Below are 26,447 nucleotides of genomic sequence, written 5' to 3'. Positions count from 1 at the left end.
AGATAGATAGATAGATAGATAGGAGATAGATAGATAGATAGATAGATAGATAGATAGATGATAGATAGATAGATAGATAGATAGATAGATAGATAGATAGATAGATAGGAGATAGATAGATAGATAGATAGGAGACAGATAGATAGAAGTTAGATAGATAGATAGATAGGAGATAGATAGATAGATAGATAGATAGATAGAAGTTAGATAGATAGATAGATAGATAGATAGATAGATAGATAGGAGATAGATAGATAGGAGATAGATAGATAGATAGATCCCGCCCAGCAGTCCAGGAGTAAGCAGCACTGAACATGAGCTCCTGAGTTTTCATCACTTTATACCTTGTAATGAGCAAATTCTAAGACGAAACCTGGGAAATACAAACTCCATGGGATACAGAAGCGAGCAGCACTAAAGCTCTTCATAAAAAGGAAAAACTTTTTTTGGATTTAAAGGATAAAACAAGAATCTTGCTTTGAGGACAGCCAACAATCATCAAGACAGACCACAAGGCTACAAGGACCATCAACCTCAAGAGTCCAAAGATCCTCAGCAGCCACAGGTAAGAGCTCCTGCTCCAACACCAACCCCTACCCCCTCACCAGAAACTGCTAGAGACCAAACTCCATAGAAATAAGGATAATATTTAAAACATGCAAAATCACAATTTAGACCACGTAAAGTCCAGCAACATAGATGAGCAGAGGAGCCAGGCAGCCTCAGCCAGCAGGGGGTCAGACATCCTGGAGATAACATACTCAGAAGGGCTGCGGAGCATTCAGGCAAGGAAAGCCATAAAAGATGCCACCATCAGACAGAATCCAGAGACCCTCTATGCCGACTTTACTTATAAAGAGCCAATTAGGAGGAAAACGGATGTGGTCTTCTTCACCGAGCAGCCCAATGCCTGGAACAAAGCCTTCTGCAACTATTATGAAAACATCTCAAAGGGCGGCATCAACCGGGGCCGGCAGATCAGGGTAAAGGAAACTGGGGATGAGGAGGACACAGTACTCACCATAAACCTCTATAACACTGGCACCATCATGGTACAAGGCACTGAGGATAACCTCACTCAGTTTGAAAGAACATTTCCTGATATTAAAAACGAAGCTCAAAAACACAAGCAAGAGCAAAAACCAGAGACAGTCCCCAAGGACCCCCCTGTGTCTGTAGGTGAGGATGCTTCCCACCCAACACCCAACATTCTCAGAGACTGCTTATCTCAATTGGAGAGAGACTTTGTACAGTTCAAGGAGGAACTTCAAAGAAACCAAAGTGACAAAAATGCAAACGACAAAGCACTTAATGAAATAAACAAACCTAAATGTGAATTCACAGCAGCTCTAGGAGAAATGCAATGTAAAGTACAAGCCCTCCAACAAGAAAACATAAAACTACAACAGGAGATAACAGATCTAAAGAGACAAATCCAGAACCAGGACGGGGGCCCAGGGGGGAGCACAGACACAATGGCAGCCAGCATCGAGGACTTTATATCAGAGATCCGGAACAGACCAACAACACCAGAAATAAATGTGACCATACCAACCAACGGCGGACTGATCCAGATGGAGACAGAGCCAACAACTATCAGAGCCGCTAGCACAGACCAGCACAAAGACCCAGCAACACAACCAAGTGGCACCCAGGAAACCATACAGCAAGCAGCCCATAAGCCCCAACGCGGGGACACTGATACCGTACTAATCATAGACTCTAATGGGAAATACCTTAACATGAGGCGACTTTTCCCCAAAATTAGGGTTAAGAAAATTAATTGTGCAACCATTGAACAAGTCACAGCAGTTATCAATGAACCACACTTTACCAACCCAACCAATCTAGTCATACATACAGGTACAAACAATCTCCAAGACCAGCAGCAACAAATTGCTGAACAGCTGACCCAGCTGGCAAAAACTGCACAAAAGAAGTTCCCGACCAGTAAAATAATAGTGTCCACCCTGCTGCCTAGAAAGGATGTGGCCAGCGATACCATCCAGACCATTAACAACGACCTAGCAGCTAAGATCAGCTCAGTGCCAAACATCACCCTGGCACAACACCCCAACATCAACCACCACCACATATACGACAGCAAACACCTCAACAAACAAGGGGTCAGCCTCCTGGCTAAAGAAATAAAGGACATTGTACTAAACAGAATCCCCCGTCCTAGACCCCACACAGGCCAAACCAGAGACAACAGGGAAACGCCACCAACAACCCAAACACCTCAAGCATCATGTGCCACACCACAAACTGGAAACATGGCCCCATACCCCAAATCAGACCACCAAAGGCAAAAACCATGGAGAAAACCACCTGCCTCACACCGAGAAATAAAGAGCAGAGACCTAGACGAGATAAAGACCCTGCTCAGAACCCTTAGTAGGATACTCATGTGACTGGACAACACAAGCCTTGTCTACCATGCCAGAACCAGTCAGAACCCCAGACCGTCCTACACATTCAGCTCATTACAAGGTATACAGACCCCCTATGACATCCTTTATTATCAGCAGTTGGAACATCCAAGGTCTGAACGCTTCAGCCTTTGGATGTAAAGTAAACGATCCGGACTTCACCCAGAGTCTGGAAAATAGTGACATCCAAATCCTCCTAGAAACCTGGACTAAAGCAGAGAGTGAGTCCCTGGTGCCCACTGGATACAGGGAAATCTCCGTCCCGGCCCTGAAAAACAAAACCACCAAACTAGGCCGCTGTTCAGGAGGAATACTAGTGTGGTACAAAGCGGAGTTCCATCAGCAGATCAGACCGGTGAAGCGAGGAGACAGCCACATCTGGATTAGAATAGACCGCTCCATCCTCACCGCCCAATCTGACATCTACCTATGCGCTGCCTACATACCACCGCCAGAGTCCCCTTACCACAACCCTGAAACCTTCGAAATCCTGCAAAGGGAAGCCGCCCACTATCAAACCCGCGGAAAAGTCCTCATAATTGGAGATCTCAATGCCAGAACAGGTAGGGAAAGAGACTACCTGACCGGAGACGGAAACATCTATATATATGGGGCAGAGACTGATTGTGATAGCTCAGTACACATGAAGAGGAACAGCTATGACAGCACAGTGAATAAGAGTGGCAAAAAATTGTTGAATCTCTGCCGAAGTTTGGGGCTCCACATCCTCAATGGTCGCACCAAGGGAGACTCCCTAGGAAGGACTACCTTAAACTCCCATGTGGGCAGCAGTGTAGTGGACTACGCCATCACAGATATGGACCATTCAGACATTGGGGCCTTCATAGTCAATCCACAATCACACCTGTCGGACCATAACCAGATAGTCCTTTATATTAAGTCCACAAACAAACCACCGGGACAAAAACCCCATCAGGCCGGACTTTTCCCATTACATCCATCCTACAAGTGGTCCAAGATGTCGTCTTTCAAGTATAAAGAGATACACACTGAACCAAAAATCCAAGGGATGCTCAACAACTTTAACAACAAGGTGTACCAGAGTAACCCAGAAGGAGTGGACCAAGCGGTAAGGGATCTTAATAATATATTCTACACTATGGCAGAAATGGCTGACCTGCAAAAGAGTAGCCACAAGAAGACAAAAGAAAAAAATCCTAGCGCTTGGTTTGATAAGGAGTGCAAAGGTGTACGGAAGACCCTAAGATCGGCCTCAAATAAAAAGCACAGGGACCCCAACAACACCAAACTGCGGGAGGCCTATGACACAATACAAAGGCAATACAAAACCCTTCTCAGAAGGAAAAAACAGGAGTACACCTTAACCAAGCTCACCCAGCTCCAAGACGCCCTCCAAGAAAACTCCTTCTGGGAACTATGGAACCACCTGGGCACAAAGGGGAAGAAAAACACCCTCCACATTCAGAGTGGCAACATCTGGCTCCAATATTTCAAAAACCTCTACAGAGACATCCCGAAAGAGGAACGGAACCCGGACCAAGAACAAATTATATCAAAACTGAAGACCATGGAGGAGATACTGAAGGACTTCCAAAACCCTCTGGATTTACCTATAACACCGCAGGAGATTTCAGAGAGACTATCAACTATCAGGTGTAAGAAAGCCAGCGGTACTGACGGCATCCCCCCCGAAATGATCAAGTACAGCCCACCAGCAATACAGGCGGCCATAGCAAAACTGTACAACATTGTGCTGAGCTCTGGCTACTTCCCTCGTGCCTGGAACCAAGGTGTCATAACCCCAATACACAAGAGCGGGGACAGGTACGACCCGGCCAACTATCGGGGGGTATGTGTCAGCAGCAACCTGGGGAAACTCTTCAACAACATCCTGAACCAGAGAATCCTCAGCTTCCTCATCCAGCACAATATCCTCAGCAAAAGCCAAGCAGGGTTCATGCCGAACCACCGCACCACGGACCATGTCTATACCCTGCACCGCCTGATCCAGAGCCACGTCCACAACACAAAGAAAGGAAAAATATACGCCTGTTTTGTGGACTTCAAAAAGGCTTTCGATTCGGTGTGGCACCCAGGATTGCTTCTAAAATTGCTGGAGAGTGGAATAGGGGGAAAGACCTATGATGTTATCAAAAGTTCCTACACTGGGAACCAATGCTGCGTGAAGGTAAATAGGAAGAGAACGGCTTATTTCCAGCAGAGCCGAGGAGTCAGGCAGGGCTGCTGCCTCAGCCCAACACTCTTCAACATTTATATAAATGAGCTAGCAGCAGCCCTGGAGTCCTCCCCAACACCAGGTCTCACCCTCCATGACACCGAGGTGAAATTCCTTCTGTATGCGGATGACCTTCTCCTCCTATCATCATCTGAGAAAGGTCTCCAAGACCAGCTAGCCATCCTGGAGAAGTTCAGCACCACATGGGCTCTACCCATCAACCTCAAAAAGACCAACACTGTGGTGTTCCAGAGAAGGAAAACAAAGTCAGCCGGGTCCCCTACCTTCACGCTACACAACCAGCCCCTTACAGCCACCAGCAGCTACACCTACCTGGGCCCCCCCCACCTATATACTACACAACCAGCCCCTTACAGCCACCAGCAGCTACACCTACCTGGGCCTGATAATAGAACAGACGGGGAGATTCAAATCTGCCATCGAGATGCTGAGAGACAAAGCCTGCAAAACCTTCTACACCATCAGAAGACAATTCTACCACCTTAAGCCACCTGTCAGGGTTTGGCTTAAAATCTTTGACTCCATTATTGCACCAATTCTCCTGTATGGCAGCGAGGTCTGGGGTCCTCACACATACCCCGACTGGTCAAAATGGGATTCCAGCCCAACGGAAATCTTCCATTTGGAGTTCTGTAAGCATCTCCTCCAGGTCCATCGGAGCTCCTCTAACTGTGCCTGTAGAGCAGAGCTGGGCAGATTCCCCCTGCACCTAACTATCCAGAAGAGGGCGCTGTCATTCTGGGGTCACCTACATGGTAGTAGTGAAGGTTCCTATCACCATAAAGCCTTGCTACACCAAGGGGCCCCAGGCAAAGCAGAGCCCCAAAACATACCCTCTGGAACCCAGCCCAACCAGACAATCCCACCATACCAGCTCACAAAAGCCGGGATCAGGAACACAATAACCAGGAGACAAGAAGACTACGTCCAAGAATGGAGAGAGGAGGTCAGGGCATCCCAGAAGCTGGCCGTGTACCAGAGCCTGCAGAGGGAATACAGACTGGCCCCATATCTGGAGGAGCTTCCCAACCCCAGAGACCGTAAGATCCTGAGCCGCTACAGACTGAGCGCCCACAACCTGGCCATTGAAACTGGGCGGCACCGACAGAGCTACATCCCCAGGGAGAGCCGACTGTGCCAGCAGTGCGACCAGGAGGCCATGGAGGATGAGGCCCACTTCCTGCTACACTGCTCTAAATACTCAGCAGTGAGGGACACTCACTATAGGAGACTCTCCAACCTCCTCCCAGGCTTCTCCACCATGGAGGAGGAAGAGAAACTACCCATCCTGCTGGGAGAAGAAGAGACCACAGCGACTATAGTGGCACAATACGTCACTGCCTGCCATAGACTGAGAGGAGCGTGATACGTCATGGACTCCGATACCCCAACCCCGATAGGTCATGGACTCCAATACCCCGACCCTGAATGTATTCCCCCCCCCCCCCCCCCCATGATACATCATGAACCCCTGTACACCGACCCCGGGTGAATCCCATTTCCTCAACTCCCTATTCTCCCCATGCTTTGGCAATGCTAATGTGTAACTTGGACCTGCCAATAAAGCTTTTTTGATTTGATTTGATTTGATTTGATTTGATAGATAGATAGATAGATAGATAGATAGATAGATAGGAGATAGATAGATAGGAGATAGATAGATAGATAGATAGATAGATAGATAGGAGATAGATAGATAGATAGATAGATAGATAGATAGATAGATAGATAGATAGATAGATAGATAGATAGATGATAGATAGATAGATAGGAGATAGATAGATAGGAGATAGATAGATAGATAGATAGATAGATAGATAGATAGATAGGAGATAGATAGATAGATAGATAGATAGATAGATAGATAGATAGATGATAGATAGATAGATAGATAGATAGATAGATAGATAGATAGGAGATAGATAGATAGATAGATAGATAGATAGATAGATAGATAGATAGATAGATAAGCATATTGGGATGTTACATTGTTGGCTAATTGGGACATTTGATCACTGATATACATGGAGCCTGGTTATTATATACAGTGGTGCCTTGGATTATGAGTATTATACGTTCCGGGACGGCGCTTGTAATCCAAATCACTCTTAAACCAAAGCAAATTTTCCCATAAGAAATCACTGAAATGCAGGCAATTGTTCCCACATGTAGAACATATGAAACAAACATTAAGAAACAGCTAAATGTGTTATATTATGTACTAAAATAAGTATAATATAATATAAGTTACTGTACAGTATAGCAATCAGCATGTGGAGTATAATGTATAGTAAGTGCATAAACCTGAAAGACAGCAGCAGTGTGTATAGCTGAGTGTGAGTGCAGGCACATTATAGCTGCAGTGTGTATAACTGAGTGTAAGTGCAGGCACATTATAGCTGCAGTGTGTATAACTGAGTGTAAGTGCAGGCACATTATAGCCGCAGTGTGTAGAACTGAGTGTAAGTGCAGGCACATTATAGCCGCAGTGTGTAGAACTGAGTGTAAGTGCAGGCACATTATAGCAGCAGTGTGTATAGCTGAGTGGGAGTGCAGGCACATTATAGCAGCAGTGTGTATAGCTGAGTGTAAGTGCAGGCACCTTATAGCAGCAGTGTGTATAGCTGAGTGGGAGTGCAGGCACATTATAGCAGCAGTGTGTATAGCTGAGTGTGAGTGCAGGCATGTTATAGCAGCAGGATGGTGTATAGCTGAGTGTAAGTGCAGGCACATTATAGCAGGAATGGAGAGGATGGAAAACACAAGGGCTGACAGAGACTGCAGGGAGCATGAAGGAATGAGGAGGACATATGTGGGCACATACATGCAGCACTCTCTATGCAGACCATGCCCCTCCCCCACTCCCCCTCCCACCCAGTACAGGGAGCTCTTTAACCAAAGCAATGCTCTTAAACCAAGTTACAATTTTGAAAAACTGTGAGCTCTTTTTGCAAAACGCTCTTAATCCAAGTTACTCTTACACCAAGGCACCACTGTATAGCAGTGTCTCTAGCCTTAGGAGCTTGCACTCTGAGCACCCGCACATGTGGACCATCAGCGAGGCACAGTCTGTCTGAGATTTCATCTTACACGGCAGAGAGACGGACGGTGAAAGTTGTCAGAAAGGAAACAATAGCAGAAGGTTAAGTTGTTCAGTCTGGGGGTCTGGCGATCGCTCCGGCGCAGCTTTGCTGTTATCACTCGGCTTCCTGGGAACATTTGGAACTGTTTATGTCCTTACACTAATTTACATGTGCTGAGCGACGTGTGTGCGGCGGAGACTTTACTTCAAGTGGATACAAAACGTTTAAGCTGCTTGACTTGTAAATCACAGATGGGCGATCGCCAAAACCTATATATACCGAATCACCAAGACTTAGTGGACGGTTACTATGGAGCAAATACACAGATCACACATATGGCACAGAGCAAGGTTCAGCATTCATGGAACATCCCTCAAACACATGTATTATTGTTGAGGCAAAAATTATGGAATCAGTTTGTAAGTTGAGTTTCAAATGAATAGTTATTATATTATTATTATTATTATTATTATTATTATTATTCAGCAGATTAGGCCCCTATTACATGGGGCAACAGAGAAGAGCAAAAGAGCGATGTCAGCGCTATTACACGTGTCGGCAGTGAGTGGGTGAGTACAGGGGGTCGTGGGGAGCTGCGGGGGTGGGGCTGCCCGAGTTATCGCTCGATTGTCTGGGAACTGTGGGTAAGATTTGGTGGAGGTGAATAGAAACCATAGAGGATAGGAGAGCATCAGGATAGACAAGTCAAACGTATGCGTCTGGAAAAAAGTGCAAAAAAAAGAAAAAGTTGAAAATGGGAATAAATGGTATCAGAAAGTGCCTAAGATTTGTATTTTACCTCTATTTAAAAATCTCCAGTCTTCCAGTACTTATCAGCTGCTGTATGTCCTGCAGGAAGTGGTATATTCTCTCCAGTGTGACACAGTGCTCTCTGCTGCCACCTCTGTCCATGTCAGGAACTGTCCAGAGCAGCACCAAATCCCCATAGAAAACCTCTCCTGCTCTGGACAGTTCCTGACATGGACAGAGGTGGCAGCAGAGAGCATAGTGTCAGACTGAAGAGAATACACCACTTCCTGCAGGACATACAGCAGCTGATAGGTACTGGAAGACTGGAGATTTTTCAAAAAATATAAATTACAAATCTTTAGCACTTTTTGGCACCAGTTGATAGGATTTTTTTTTTGCTGGAGTACCCCTTTAATGTAACTATTCAAAGGAATTTTCTGAATGCCGTCATGGTCACATGACCATATAATGGGAGGGGTGTACACCAGAATGTAAACACTAGGAGAGACCTTTACTAAGGAGTCTAATGTGTGTGACTCTTCTAATAAGGATTGGAGTGTATTTTGTTCCAATATCTTTTGCACAAAATGTCGCAAAAATGCAAAAATTGTGCAAGGATATTCACCTGGTGCTGATTAGACGTTGGCCTGCACCTGTTTGTGCGGCTTTTTAAAAAGTCTCATATGATAAATTGGGCGCTAATCCCGGATTATGAAAACTTTTGGGTAAATACTCAAAACAGGCAGATTAAACAAAAAATTGCATCAAAAAAATATTCGTTCGTCGAATACGGTTCATAAATAGGACCAAAAATGTGTGAAAAATCTGACGATTCACCGAAACATAGGCGCAAAACCCTTGATAATTTTCCCCCTTAGATTATAAAAAATTTCCAAATTCTAAGTATGTATCCAAAATATCTCAAGTATATCAATATCAAATGTATCAATTATAACATGAATATCCACACAGAAGAACATATATTCAAAGAGACAAAAACTGACAGATTAGGATAAAAAATCATCTCCATACACATGAGTGAGGTTTAGCCTATGGGAATCCTGCCTGGTGTAGATGACAAATTACACTGTAGTTGGTCAGTTTGAAAGGAAGGACCATGTGCAGTGCCCCCTAGTGGTCACTGATCATAGTGATCTTACTCTGGAGCTTTGCTTTGCTACTTATCCTTTCAAGTCCTCGAATCTGAACCCTAAGAGTATTTGACTTTTCAAACAATACAAACATATGATGTGCAATATGTGGGCAGTCGGTATATGTTTTAATTAAAATTTTTTTTTTATTTTTTTTAGAATTCTGTTAAAAGAACTGCCGGCTGAACAGTTATCTCTTCTGGCTTTTCCATCCACACAATAGTCAGCCAATAGTTCATGAGTTTTCTATGCGAAGGAATGGAGGAAGCTCCAGCACCGGCTTTTTCCTTCAAGAACAATTTGGTCCGGTGGCAAAAATCCACCCAGGTCGCCATACTGTTGGCCAAACCATTGGTGGGCACCTTAAAGGGGTAGTTTAGCAAAAAAAAAAAAAAAAAATTCTTTCAAATCAACTTGTGCCAGAAAGTGCCTGAGATTTATAATTTACTTCTATGAAAAATATCTCCAGTCTTCCAGTACTTATCAGCTGCTGTATGTCCTACAGGAAGTGGTGTTTTCTTTCCAGTTTGGAGAGCAGGAAAGGTTTTCTATGGGGATTTGCTGCTGCTTTGGACAGTTCCTGACATGGACAGAGGTGGCAGCAGAGAGCACTGTGTCAGACTTTAAAGAATACACCAATTCCTGCAGGACATACAGCAGCTGATAAGTACTGGAAGAGTGGAGATTTCCGACCATGCCAACACGTGTCATGTTTGCACCAATATTTTATAAGTACTGAGTGCAGAGAAGTCTATACCTAAGGGTTACAGATCGGTCCTGGACTATGTAGACGAATAGTTGAAGGCGATGCCATTCCGGTGCCATGCATGGCTGAAATGTTATAAACACTTTTGCAAGTATTACCCGCTGTCTATGGAAAGAACCAGCTGCTGACCAAATGCCGTCTATAGACTACAACTGGAGCGGTGACAGCGGCAGTCATATGGAAAGAACTGCTTTTTCTCTCCTCTGCGCTCGGTATATATTGTTATAGTTTTTGTTACTATAGAGAAAAGGAAAGCCGAGAAACAGAAGAGATGGAGAACCGAGGAGGAATACAGGGGAGGGACTAGAGATGGAGACAACCCCAGCATGCTAGAGTCCTAATGACTGGTGGCTGAAAAAGTTGCAGCCCTATGGAGTCCGTGAAAACATTGATAGAAGCTCCTGTAGGAAATGGCCAGTCAGTATAAACACTCTGCAGAGCCGGGAAGCGGCAGTGTCGGGGGAGCTGGACAGGTGAGTATACATCTCTGACATGTCCCCCGCAGCCCCGGTAGCATGGGTAAGTATGAATTTTTCCCAGACAGCTCCTTAAACTTAAAAACTTGATTTAAAAACTATTACATCTTAACCCTCCCCATGCCTTTCCAGCGTTGGATTGCTGCTCCGGAGCCCCCGCCAGGCTCTAGGATCTCCACCAGAGCCGACATCATGACTTGGATGATGGACTGGACGCTGCTCCAGTCACTGATTGGCTGAGAGGTCAGTCAATCAGCCAGGACGGGTATTTTCCCCCCGAGTTCATCATCATCAGAACTCGGGGGGAAAATGCCTTCTGACGGGTCCAGGACCTCTAACAGGGAGAGGTAACTAAGGACTGGCTGTTATATTTGCCCCTGTTCCTGCCCGCTGTTAGCCAGGGCCGGACTTCTCCTTTAAACAATAGGTCATTTTCTGATGACACATTCCCTTCAAGACGGAGAAAGTAGCTTAAGACGTCAGGGATGGATGCCTCTAAACAAGGGTAAGGATGACACAAGGGATGAGTAGGGTTTCTGTTCTTCATAGTCCGGTGATGACTCAGGTGAAGAACCTGATACTCATCTTAGAGAAAGTTTTGATGGATGAGATAAAACTTGTTTTTGTCGGTTCTGGTCATGGATGGTCGGACATTGCTCATTGGCTTCAGACAATGCCGAATTGAGGAGAACAAGATGATGTCCAAACGTAGTCAGTAGTGGGGATTGTTAGTCCGACATAAGAAAAGTCATCATAGAGAAAAGAAGACTGGTCAATGTGACCATGGTCATGGTAGCTTCTGCTGTTTGGTCACAAGACACGTGAGCACATTTTCTGTCTCCAATTTAGATGGAAATCTCGCCACATTTGGCTCAGTAAATCTAATCAGGTTAGAATTTTTTTGGGAAGGGGTAAAATTGGATAATACAGGATGTCTCACTTACTGGAGACCCAAAAAATTCAAGACTAGTGAAATTTACAGAAATTTGTTTGAATCTAGACATGAGCACAACTGGAGCACGCTCGAATCTGATCATTTGTTATGGAATACCGGTAGCTGAAGAAGTTGGATGCAGCCCTACTGAGTCCGGGAAAAACATGGATTGTATTGTATTTTTTTGGCTTATTTAACACACATTACAAAGTTATATAACTTTGTAAAGTGGTTAAATACCCGGTCTGGCCCCCTTCCCCCACTTTCCGACTCCCGACCCCCCACCCCGGAAGTTAAAGAATGTATACATTACCTATTACGGTCGTCACGGTCCTCTTCTCCCGGGCGGCATCTGGTGACGGGTGACGTCAGAGCTGGGGGGCGGCCCGGGTCTTCTTCCTCTTCGGCGTCTTCATTGAGAGTGAATGGGAGAGAAAAGGCTGCTGGTGCACATGTGCACCAGCAGCCTTTTCATTGGCTGGAGCGCATCACATGGCTTCCAGCTTGCTCAGCCCTGATTGGCTGAGCTTGCTGGAAGCCATGTGATGCGCTCCAGCCAATGAAAAGGCTGCCGGTGCGCAAGCGCACTGGCAGCCTTTTCTCTCTCATGGACCCGGAAGCAAGAGACATCGCTGGACGACGGACGCAGGTGACGGTGAGGCGGACGGCGGGCGAATGGAGTGGCGATCGTCACCGGAGGGATGGTGAGTATGGTGTCTGTGTGTGTCTGTGTTTTTTTTTTTTTTGGGGGGGTCCCGCCGGAGTTGTCCTTTAAGCATTCTCTAGTTGCACCCATCTCTAGTCAAAACATCTTACCCATTGAGACTGAGGAGCCCGTCATAACAATTCAAACAAGGTCTGGTAGATTTTATGTGGGTTTGGGCTGGGCACATCTGCAGTACACAAGTCATATTCATCGGGCCCCTTAAATCCAAGTACCACCGTCACTGAGTATGAATGAAGACCAGCTCTCTGGCACATGCTCTTCCATGTCTCCATCTTCCAAGTCAATTTGCGTAAAGACTTTCTTGGAGGAGCCAACCACCTGCCTTTAATGTTCTCCACAATTACTTTTGGCTTTCCTCTACCATGGGCATTTATTACAATGTTCGTAATGTTTCCAGCTTCCATACCAATTTCTAATCACACAAGTTTAGTAGTCGTTTAAATGACTTAAAATTTTTCGCAAATTAAATTTTTCAATTTGACAGGAACTAATGGATCCTGTTGTCCAACAGATACTCGCAAAGAACACATACTCTTGCACAGTATAGTAATACATGGGCAGAACAGGCTCCTATTGACTACATGACTGGATGAACACATGACTCTTGGTTCGGAAGGGGGGGATAAGCAAGATAGTCAGGCTAGCTGGGCAGACAAGTTGTTTCATTTCCATTACCAGGGACCACTACTGAGTGAACGGCGGCAGTCGGGTTAAGGAATGCTTGACAAACACCTGATGGGGGTTCTGTATTCTCATTGAGTAAGATACATTTTGCCCAAATTATGGATGATTTTTCAAAGCCTCCAGCGAAAGAGACATCCTATAATCTGTTTATATATTCTGTAGCTTCAATTTCCTGGAGATAGAGGTCAAGGATGAAAGCCTGGGGGATACTTATAATTTGCCCCAAAATTTGACCCAAGTCAAGCCAATTGGGTAGCATAGTTGGGCAACACCAGTTAAGATGTTACAATTTAGACCCAGGAAAGTCAATTATATTGGGGCGCACTTGTTCCTCTTGGGCTTCCACTAACTCTACTAGAAATTGGTAAAGATGGATATATTTTAAAACTTTTACGACTTTATAAGTTGAAGAGATTGTATATTTTTGGGAAAATATGTGGCCATATATATTTCTTTGGTTTCCAACTGTGTAGCTTCTACTACTAGCAGTATAGATATCTGATGATAGAGAGAACATCAAGAGACCACTGTGGTCTCTAAGGTCAAAGATGTAAACTGGAGCTTCAAAGAGATTCACAGATCTTATAAATATGAAACCCGTATACCTCGAAATTGTTGTTGGGCTAAAGCTAGGTCTGGCGGCATGACAACACACACCATAACAATAACCTTTTTGTAAGGAACATAATATTATCGTTCAAGGTTTTCAGAATTTTCTTTATCTTCAATGCTTGAGCGGTAATCAGCCTACCGTTGATCTCCTTCCAATGACAATTCTTGGGCATCGTTCAAATTACTGGCCTTAATTACAAGATTTATTATTGGAAAGAACCCTAAAGCAGAATGCAAAGCGAGAAAGCGGCGAGATGTTGGATATCGAGTCTACAGGCAGCGCAGACAGGCAACGGAGGAGAAGTATATCGTGCAAGCACATTGATCCGATTATCATCCAAATTACAGGAGCAGCGGCAGCTGAATGACTCAAGATTTCAATGTTCTCCAAGTCAGCTTGTCTGATGGAACACCGGAGCGTGAGGGGGTGTTTGGCTTCGGCAGAGTTGGATCTCACACCGGGAAAAAGAACTGGCATTGGAAACATTATTACAGAGCTGTAACCTGGCCAGTATCTAAGAGGCTTAACGTATGTTTTAATGAAGACCTCCAGACAAGGGATGAAGGCTGCCAGGTTTGACTTGGATGCCGACTGAACCACGTGAACAAGCCCAGGTTCATTCTAAAACTATGGATGAGAGGAGAAGCTGAGCTCGGTTTAAGGACAACTCCACTGTAATTACCTGTAATACATATATATATGTATATATATATATATATATATATATATATATATATATAAAAAAACAAAACACAACAATCACTGAACTCAGGGAGAACAGTGAAAAATTCCAATGGAGTACTCATTTACGAGTCTCCATTGATTGTCCCATATAAAATTTAAATATGCAAAAAAGGGGTCCGTGGAGCCTCAGTTACGAGTCTCAAAACACGGGAATAGCCAGATATCCCTCTCTCCAGAGAAGGAAGCCCATTGCCAAGGGGTGCCTCCTAGTGGGGAGAGCACCAAACCACCCTGATACGTGTATATATATATATATATATATACACACACCATGGAAGAAGGTTCTACTGATTGGACTTTTTTTTTTTACATTGAAACCAGCACCTTCCTATGCTTGCCCTTAAAGAACGTATCTGGTTCCTTAAAGGGAATCTGTCACTAGGTGCCTTAAATAAGGGGGGCATAAACTAGTGACAGAAATGCTGAACAGATCTGTGTATTACTTACATCATTCTGTTCTCCTAATATGCAAGAGAATAGGGTTCTTGCCGCACCTCTTCCCCCGCCCTCCAGCTGCTGATTGACAGGTGACTGCCTATATACAGCAGATAACTGCCAATAAGCAGCTGGTGGGCGGAGTTTTCTGCTTCTCATGAATATCCAGGACTGCTGAGCTCATGCACATAATGGAGAGGACTACTAATTGTCCTTGTTATTCAGGAGGAGATCTCTGGATCAGCTGCACAGAACAATGTAAGTGATCCATCATTCTGTTCAGCTTCTCTATCCCAGCTCTATCTCCTTATCAGCACGGCCTGAACACTCAGATCTGGACCGATCAAAACTTTTGACATGTCTCTGATATGTCTGACATGTCAAAAGTTTTTTATAACAACTGGTACACTTTAAGGCCCCAATACACTTTATACTGTCCACGCTGAGGGGGTCATTCTCTACAAAGTTTCTTTTACTGCAGAGGTTGGAGAAGTTACATCTTTTGCCGATGTGCCACGCTGAAACTCTTCCAGCCTTAAGGTGAAGGACAATGGTGGGCTCCCTCCATTGTTCAAGCATGGGGTTCGTAATACTGGATCTCTTCCAGCATTGACAGATCATTCATTGCTGTTAGTATGGGTATTCTTTTCAAGTCTTTCTTCTAAGTATGCGCAGCTGCAGGCAAGGCTGTTAGGACCCCCTGCAGTAGAGTACCGTGTTCTCCAAGTTCTCCAAGTCTAAAGTCATATTCTAAACTCCAGTATACCTGCTAAACCAGAGGTTATCTATATTGAGGGAACAACTGACAGACTATCAAGCTCTTGTATCTTGTGGACAAGGATTTATATTATTTTTATTGTGAAGAAATAGTGTACTGTACCTTTAAGAAGTCCTCAAGTAAAGTTCATTGTTCTGCAGTTATGCCTGAATCCTTGTGTTTGCGTCCTGCACCCTCACACCATCTTAGGAGGGGGTAATAGGAACACCTTACGGGAGAGATACCCCTTCAGTCCATATTGGCTGCTTTGTCTGTTTTTGAGGCTCATTCACTTGAATAGAAAAAAAATATAGAAAACTTTTATTCTAGGCAGAGTCACTACTACAACCACAGAGACATGTCTAGGAAACAGTGAGGCATCGCTCTGCCGCTTTCTAATAGGGGATCCACTTAGAGACCTACTGATTTATTACTGATGGTCTATCCTAATGGTGCGTTTACACAGACAGACTTATCTGACAGATTTTTGAAGCCAAAGTCAGGAATGGATTTGAAAAGAGGAGAAATCTTAGCCTTTTTATAGTTTATAGTCTGTTCCTAGCTTTGGTTTTAAGAATCTGTCAGATAAATCTGTCTGAGTAAACGCACGATAAGGGTAGGCCATAAATCTTAGAATAAGGAAGACTTTGTAAAAGTTGGAAAAAAAATTTAAGTCTTTCAATACTTATCAGCTGCTGCATGTCCTGCAGGAAGTGGTGTATTCTCTCCAGTCTGACACAGTGCTCTCTGCTGCCACCTCTGTCCATGTCAGGAACTGTCCAGGGTAGCAGCAAGTCCCCATGGAAAACCTCTCCTGCTCTGGACAGTTCCTGACATGGACAGAGGTGGCAGCAGAGAGCACTGTGTCAGACTGGAAAGAATACACCCCTTCCTGCAGGGCATACAGCAGCTGATAAGTAGTGGAAGACTGGAGATTTTTAAATAGAAGTAAATTACAACTTTGTAAAACTTTCTGACACCAGTTCTTTTACTGGAAAACCCCTTTAATTAGGCTGAGAGATGCAAAACAAAAAAAGAGGAGAGAGCACAAAATCAATGTATTTCAGGCATGGGATGTAAAACAAGGTAACAAGGAAGTAACAGAATATTGACTTTGGTCTCGTTTGTACATTTCTATGGTGAAGAAATGACTCAGATTAGTTAATGATGAAAATTCTGCACATGTGACCCTGGAAATGTTACATTTAGTTCCTGACCAGTGAGCAGTGTATCTGTATATCTAAGACATAAGACATAAGACAGCAATCATTTCTAGAAGTCCCCTCAGATACGTCTCACATACGTCTTCAGTTAAAGGGGTTATTAGAAAAACATGGCTGCTTTCTTCCAGAAACAGCGCCGCTCTTGTCCTCAGGTTATGTGTGGTATCACAGCTCAGTTCCATTTAAATCGATCATCCATGCAGAGTGCGCTGACAGGCAAAGAGCTGTGACTAGTGCACGACTACATGCATTATAATAGTAATTGTTCCCTTTAAGAACCTTAGTTTCCTCCTTGATTTTACTCTCACACATTTTTTTCTTTGCAGTTGTCAGCACTGCTGGTAATAAGTTACTAATAAAGGAAGGTTCCACCTTCGCATGAATGGTGATTAGTAGTTGGGAATTTAGAAATATTCCTCATTTAGAATTTCCCAATTTGCCGTAATAATCCCCAGTCCAGGAGACGATCCTGAACCTCCCCCTCTCTCTCTCTCTCTCTCTCTCTCTCTCGTACTTCCTTATAGAGATGTGTCATCAGAAAATGTCCGATTGTTTACATCATGTTTTATGTTTTTGTAAGATTCTTTGGCGATTTTTAAATTTTTTTTTTTGCCATATTACTATATTATACAGTAATTCTGAAATTTTGCAGTTTCCATTCTGACCACTAAGCCTACCATTAAAGGAGAAGTCTGGCGAAATTTTTCTTAAAGTATTGTATTGCCCCCAAAAATTACACAAATCACCAATATACACTTATTACGGGAAATGCTTATAAAGTGCTTTTTTCCCTGCACTTATTACTGCATCAAGGCTTCACTTCCTGGATAACATGGTGATTTCACTTCCTGGATAACATGGTGATGTCACTTTCTGGATAACATGGTGATGTAACTTCCTGGATAACATAGTGATGTCACTTTCTGGATAACATAGTGATGTCACTTTCTGGATAACATGGTGATGTAACTTCCTGGATAACATGGTGATGTCACTTCCTGGATAACATGGTGATGTCACTTCCTGGATAACATGGTGATGTCACTTCCTGGATAACATGGTGATGTCACGACCCGACTCCCAGATCTGTGCGGGCTGTGGCTGCTGGAGAGGATGATGGCAGGGGGACATTGAGGGACACAGGGCACTGGAGGGACACTGAGCATCTCTCTGCCATCATCCTCTCCAGCAGCCACAGCAGCCACAGCAGGTAACGGTATATTTTTACCCCCAGACGACACGGTATGGTGGGCAATCACCCCTCCTTTGGCCCTTAAAGCAAATGTACCAGCAGGAACATCACTTTAAGATCTTTACATCAATAGACTAGTGCCGGTGCGGGGATGCCAGTGCCACGGTCCTTTTTTTAAATTGCAGGCCCGTTCCTGTGCCGGTGCCTGAAGCACTGGAGGCTCGCCAGGCCCCAAGTGGGACGAAACCCCCTACCCTCTGTGACGTGACTTCATTTTTTCTAATGGAGCCGCATCACAGAGGGGAAGGTAGAACGTCACACTGGAGGTGGCAGGCACACCGCCTCCAGTGATAAAGGCTGTGAATAGACTGGCGTCGTGTGCGAGAGGCCGGCCATGGTTCAAAAAAAGGGCACCGGCATCCCCGTGCTAGCGCTAGTCTGTTAATGTAAAAATTTTAAAGCGATGTACCTGCTGGTACATTTGCTTTAGGAGCTCCACGTCCCAGCACCCACTGAACAATCCTCTCCTGACCCTTATCTGTAAAGCCTCCTCTTCAGTAGTGTAGTGTACACAGATGGTTAGTGCTGATATCCCCCTTGGACTGTCATGTCAGCACTTGCTTCCCCCTCGTGCCTGTGCTTATTACACTCACAGACTGCAAGCGGGGAGGAGCAGGGAGCTGCAGGTGGCCCATTGTAGTCAATGGCGGTCTACTGCTGCTGTGGTGTCCCACCATGGGTGTTACTTGTTTATACACGCTAAAACCTGTACTCTAAGTAAAAGTGGTAATGAAGTAGTACCTAAGTTTTGCCACTAGATGTAACTAAGTTTTGCCACTAGACTAGTATGTATATCTTGTTCCTATGTATTGCACAGCTGTAGTACTCAATGGGTTATTGTTGTTTGTGATTTGTGCACCAATGAGAGCTCTTTTTTCTTCTCCACCTATCTCTATTCTTCTTCTTCTGCACTCTCTTCTCCACCACTCACAGCAGGTATTACATACCCTGTAGGAGGTTGTCTCATGGGGAGAGGAAGTGTAGTCTCACACTTAGCCAGTTCGTCTGGTTCCTGTACAGAGAGGACACAAGCCAGAATGGTCCCTACAGCAGTCAAGTTGGGCCCTGGCTTATGCCAGGTCCCCTGTTGGAGGACAGTCCAGTGTAGTCTGAAGCAAGACAGTGGACAGACACATATGGGAAGCAAGGACACTCTTTTCTTGAAAGCAGCACTTCTACACACTATGCAGTGCGAAACGCTCACAGAGGGGAATAAGTCAGAGATCATCCCAGCCCACGCCGAGTACAAGTCTAAAAGTGCAGGATGGTATCCTATAACAGAGGAACTGATCCGGATAGAGCAAAGTTGCTAGAAGCCTATGTATTCTATTTTGCAGCACGGGTGTAACCAGAAAACTCTGACCACTGTGCTCAACTCAGGTAACAAGGTCAACCACCGCAGTAGTTGCGCCACACAGTACCACCTAGCAAGTGACCGGTCGCGCCTCACAGCAGTGCACCACACTGCCACTCTTATTACTTGGAATGACACACAGCAGACCGTCGCTGTATTGATCGGACCGTTTCAACCACCATTAGCTGAAATTGTGCATCCCAAACCAAACGATTATCAGCTGGCCAGCAATTGGCCAAGTATGGACGATAATCGTTTAGTGTAATAGGACCTTTATTATAATGAAGTCTTCGGAAACTCACAACGACAAATACATGATGTTCCTAATGGACCCATGGCACCAACCCCCATCATCATGGATCATTGGATTCACCATGAAATAGTCCATAAAACCATCTAGTAATCCAAAAACCACCAACATCTAACAGCTCTTACGATGGGTAAATTGTCACCACGGTCATCTTCCGGTTGGCGGCTCTTACACACTTGGTCAGTGACTAAGGCTTTCCCTCCCTGGAGACCTTTCGTCATCATGCAGAACACACAAGAACAGTCGATGGGACCGCGACTCTGCTTCAGATGCCCCCTTGTCCGTTGTTTGGTGGAGTATCAGCCCGCTCCGACCTGTAATCAATTTACATTTTAAGTATCCAGTTCTAGAGTTTCTGGCACCGATCGCCACTTCTCTCATTCAATTTGTGGTTGAGCCAAGATGCTGACAATCTTAAACAGGAGTCATTATAGACTCCGAGTAGGATACGCTTTGCCTCCAAGGTGGAGGGATGTAATGGAAAAGGGTCCTGTGTAATTGGCGGACTTGGTCCCTGCCCAAGTATTAGTATGCAATGTGCCGCATGTGAGCGCTATATCTCCCAGAGAGGCAGATCCTTTCATCTGTATCCTCGGGAACAGCATGGGGCCAGACGTTAAGGTGTATCCATTCTCAATTACCCCATTAGGAGTTAACGGAGGGGAACCCTCAGCTTGGGAGCCTCATCTGTAGGCCAAAGTAGGGAGCAGTTATGAAGAGCATCTGTCCTCCATTATATGGACAGCCCTCAGATTTACCTTACCAATGTGTACTGCGTATTATTCTACAAACCTATACTGAGGATTCAGAGAAATAGGAAAAAAAATCCTATATTTACCCCATTACTCACCTGCCATACCCACTAACTCCATGCTGTTTACCCACAATGCTGCACTTCTAGGCCCCTCCCAATCTGGCAGGAGAAGGGTCTATTATCTATCTATCTATCTATCTATCTATCTATCTATCTATCTATCTATCTCCTATCTATCTATCTATCTATCTATCTATCTATCTATCTATCTCCTATCTATCTATCTCCTATCTATCTATCTATCTATCTATCTATCTGCTATCTATCTATATCTATCTATCATCTATCTATCTATCTCCTATCTATCTATCTATCTATCTATCTATCTATCTATCTCCTATCTATCTATCTATCTATCTATCTATCTATCTATCTCCTATCTATCTCCTATCTATCTATCTCCTATCTATCTATCTATCTATCTATCTGCTATCTATCTATATCTATCTATCATCTATCTATCTATCTATCTCCTATCTATCTATCTATCTATCTATCTATCTATCTATCTATCTATCTATCTCCTATCTATCTATCTATCTATCTATCTATCTATCTCCTATCTATCTATCTATCCATCCATCCAAGCTTTTTATCTTTATACCTTTGTTCTATATCATAGGTTTTAGGTTCCTGAGGAATAGTACAAAGCTGGCAGAGAAATAATGAAGTGCAGACCTGTGAGGTGGAGGGGAAACCGAGATGCTGAAAATAACATAATTCTGCTCCTACCACAATATAATTATATTTCGATATCCCTTCTGTTGTATTTCTCCCCACGATTGTACTCAAGTGACCTTTACAGTAATACGGTAAAAGTTCCACATCCCATTACAACATTACAACCTTGTAACACAATATAATGACATGGCTGCTGGAACATCTCTCCTGGCTTTATGAGTGGGAAAGTCTGGTGAATAAAAGGAAAGATTTTTCACGTGATCTTGATTTCCCTGTTCGTGAGAAATTATTTTGTTGATTTCCTAATCGCACCGTATTAAGTCTGCTAAGGAAATGTAAAGAATACAGTAAAGTACGTAAAAGAAACAAAGAGAAGGAAAAATAGGAAAAAGAAAAAAAAGCTCACTTCTTTCATTACCCCCCGGGCTTTATAGAGCAGAAACATAATTTACACATCAAACATCACAGAAGGGGACTAACTAAAAGTGTCTAACTATGTTGGGGCACAATGTTAGGGGTTTGCTATGTAGGGGCACAGAAGAGGACTAACTAAAAGTGTCTAACTACTATGTAGAGGCACAGAAGAGGACTAACTAAAAGTGTCTAACTACTATGTAGGGGCACAGAAGGGGACTAACTAAAAGTGTCTAACTACTATGTAGGGGCATAGCGTTGGGGGTTTGCTATGTATGGGCCCAGTGTTGGGGGTTTGCTATGTAGGGGCACAGTGTTGGGGGTTTGCTATGTAGGGGCACAGAAGGGGACTAACTAAAAGTGTCTAACTACTATGTAGGGGCACAGAAGGGGACTAACTAAAAGTGTATAACTACTATGTTGGGGCACAGAAGAGGACTAACTAAAAGTGTCTAACTACTATGTAGAGGCACAGAAGAGGACTAACTAAAAGTGTCTAACTACTATGTAGGGGCACAGAAGGGGACTAACTAAAAGTGTCTAACTACTATGTAGGGGCATAGCGTTGGGGGTTTGCTATGTATGGGCCCAGTGTTGGGGGTTTGCTATGTAGGGGCACAGTGTTGGGGGTTTGCTATGTAGGGGCACAGAAGGGGACTAACTAAAAGTGTCTAACTACTATGTAGGGGCACAGAAGGGGACTAACTAAAAGTGTATAACTACTATGTTGGGGCACAGAAGAGGACTAACTAAAAGTGTCTAACTACTATGTAGGGGCACAGCGTTGGGGGTTTGTTATGTATGGGCACAGTGTTGGGGGTTTACTATGTAAGGGCACAGAAGAGGACCAACTAAAAGTGTCTAACTACGATGTAGGGGCGCATAAGGGGACTAAATAAAGTGTCTATCTACTATGTGGGGGCACAGTCTTAGGTGTTTAGTATGTAGGGACACAGAAGGGGACTATCTAAATGTATTTTACTGCTATATTAGGGCACAGTGTTGGGGGTTTCTTATGTAGGGGCACAGAAGGGGACTAACTAAAAGTGTCTACTATGTTGGGGCACAATGCTAGGGGTTTACTATGTAAGGGCACAGGAGGGAACTTACTAAAAGTATTTAACTACTATATGGGGGCACAGTATTAGGGGTATTAGGACACAGAACGGGACCAACTAAAAGTGTCTAACTACTATGTAGGGGCGCATAAGGGGACTAAATAAAAGTGTCTATCTACTATGTGGGGGCACAGAAAATGACTCACTTAAAGTGTCTAACTACTATATGAGGGAACTGTTTTAGGGGTTTGCTATGTATAGGCACACATGGGGACTAACTAAAAGTGTCTAACTACTATGTGGGGGTACAGTGTTAGGGTTTTGCCATGTAGGGGCACAAAAGAGGTCTAACTAAAAATGTCTAACTGCTATATGGGGGTGGGTCAAAATTTGCCCATGGGCCCATAGGCCTCTATCTATGCCAGTGTAACCCACCCTGAGAGAAATACAATGAAACAATTCAAAGCCGGATCATTCAGAAAGATGCCAGTCTGAACAACTCATTTCCAGTTTTCTTTCCAGTCCTCTTAATAGTTTTTTTCATCCGATTTGTACATCCTCCTATGTCATAAAACCACAAAATGTAAAAGGGTTAAATAATATATATTTTACCTCCTGCCCCGGCTATACAATATTTGGGATTTGATGATAGGAAACATCATTGCAGCTTTAGGGAAGAGCTGGTAATATCTCCCTCCTGGGTCGGCTTCAATGCACCTCATGTAATTTGTAGTTTAGACAAATGATGGAGTGATTTGGTGAAATAGCCGGCCTTTATCTGGGCTTATTACCTCCAGGTGCAGTCATTACCCATTCTTAGGACCAGCTGTCCTGCTTATAATTATCTAATTGAGGTGATTTAAAAGATTTGCCAGCCTTGTTGAGAGATCGGGTGGGTTGGGAATGAGTGGCCCGAAGAAACTCAGAAAAGTCCAAGATGTTTTAAACAGTTGATATCAGGAGGGGCGGCTAAGAGTAAGGTGGGTCCCTGCAACCCGCGGAGCAATGCAAAAAGGGGGCGAGCAAGAATTAGAGATGGCACATTGTATATGCCTAGTCATAGCTGTTCTCTTTATATGTCTTAATATAGAATACATGGGTTAGACTCTTTACTTTAGTAAATTGCACGATACGCAAACACGGTTTTGGACACTTAGTAAGATATTCCTCGGAAAAGGTCTGGTTTTGGAAACCTTTAACAGAATCAGCAGTTTGCCAATGATGTGGCCAGCCATTTATTTACCTTTAGTGGCTGCCCACCCTGGCTAAAAGTTGGGGTCCCGAGCATGAAACTCCGCTACATGATGTCCACTTGCTAGAGGCAATGGTGAGAAGGTGCTGTATTAAAACAATCTATTTAAAGGGATTATCTGGTTAGGTAAATATATGTTGAAACATACCCCCTTCCTGTAGACTAACAATCCATACCATACATGTCATTATCTATCTAGTCTCCTTCCTCCAGTTCTGAGCTGTTGCTTTCTGCTGAAGACACAAAAAACTGTGTGTGAGCTTTCCTTTCCGTCACCCCCTCCCTTCCGAGATGGCTGATGTAAACAAGTCCCTGCAACTTTGTAGCTTCTTTGTAATGCCGGGAGGGTTACATCAGCCGTCTCGGAAGGGAGGGGGGTTGATAGCAGAGATGGATGGAACAGCTCAGAGACAGTTTTCTGTGTCTTCAGCAGAAAGCAGCAGCTCAGAACTGAGGAAAGGAGACAGAAAAGGTAATGACATATATGGAATGAATTGTTAGCCTCCAGGAGGGGGGATGATTTTACATATATTTTACCTAACCGAAATACCCCTTTAACAGGAAAGTATCAGCAGGACAGAAGCATTTGATATGATATTTCCCTATAGCACATGGGGCACTGAGGATAATTTTCTTACCTTCATTGCCTGCTCAGTTTTCAGGATAGTATTAGTTCATGTCATATGCTAATGAGGTGTTTTGATGCACTGGGGGTGGGACTGCAGCCTTCTGGGCATCGATTCGCCCTAGGAAGCCCACCCCTTCTAATGAATATTTATATGCCACTCTGCAGTGATGAGTGACAGAGCAACGTCACTGCAGAGTGCAGCCCCAATATTCAGTATAAGACCCCCCGCCCCCAGTGCACCAAAAGCCTCATTAGCATATGATATAAACTTCTAACATTCTGAAGTTGGCTACTGTGCCCCTCACCCTGCTCTTTGTCTATGTGAATGAGAGTACCCATACACTTTATGCTTATGTTGGCCGAGCCCACTGCCGTCAGCGGATTCGGGCATCACCATACATTGTATGGAGGTCTCCAAGACTCCACCAACATCGGTGGACACTGGGGTTGGGTATGATAGAATTTCACTGCCCCAACTCCTTTGTTCCTGGAAACCGAAAGAATGGGAATGTTCGGCCATGCCGTGTGTGTACTGGGAGAAATAACCTTTAGCCAAGCGATCAATTGACCGATAGTTATTAAAGGTGCATCGCCACCTTTACGTTATGCGGCTGTCTCGGTCACGTGACACAAAAACCAGAAGAGAATACGCTAAGAGCAGACTTCTCGATCTTCTGATATGTCATGGTCTGAACACTAAAACCCCAACTGATAAAAACTTTTGATATGTCTCTATGACATTTATTATTGCAGCACCTCGGGCCAATTTTCAATTAGAGAAATTTTTGTGCCACCAGAAAACCCCTTTAATTCTCTACTAAGGGCTTCATCTTCTTGCTAGACAGGAACTGCATCACCAGCCAACAGCCAGTCCCACAGACAAAGGCGGTGCTGCCAGCTCTGTAGGCAGTCAGGGAATGACAAAATCCCTTTAAGTCTTTCTCATAAGCAAGTCATAGTAGTCACTCGTGAACAGTGAAAGAAATGCTGCTTTTTTTTGTTGTTCCTATTGTTATGGACCATGAACGTTGTATGAGGCTTAGATATACTTTACTCCCTTGTGGTGAAAATATTTAGTATACCCTCTTCACCCAATATCGTGAACCCATAGGGAATGTCACCTAGAATACCTAATAAGAGGAACACGAGCATTTATTTACATTCATAGGTCAACTTTTTTTTGAGTGAGTTCTAATATTATTTCTAAAAACCTAATCCGTCCACATTACACGTCTAAATAATCCTTTAAACCAGACGTGACTTGTCTGACCTCTATGTCCAGGAACATCGAGGCGCTAATTCTGTTGTAACTTAATCCTCCCTGTCCCCCCCCAATTTATACCGGCAATGAAATGGATTGTCTAGAAGCAAAAGCAACCAGTAGTAGCAAAGTTGAAATACGATGAGCAAACAGATAAGGTATTAATCTGATTATGGAGTAGTCAGGAAAACACGGCCATTAGTTCAATTTTATGGACCCGTCCGAATTGGTACACGGTGTCTAACATGGATTATAAAAACAAAGGGAAACCTAATATGTCTGCCAGTCAAACGTTAAACGAGTGTCCTCTCCGTGATCTGTGTGGAGTATGAATGTGGTGAGCATTATCTTACTTCACGACAACTAGGTCTGCTTAACCCTGGCGCTAAAATATAGCTGCCAATTCCAA

The sequence above is a fragment of the Dendropsophus ebraccatus genome, chromosome 14 (assembly GCF_027789765.1).
Source record: "Dendropsophus ebraccatus isolate aDenEbr1 chromosome 14, aDenEbr1.pat, whole genome shotgun sequence".
Classification (NCBI taxonomy): Eukaryota; Metazoa; Chordata; class Amphibia; order Anura; family Hylidae; genus Dendropsophus; species Dendropsophus ebraccatus.
Note: the sequence above shows the minus strand (reverse complement) of the source record.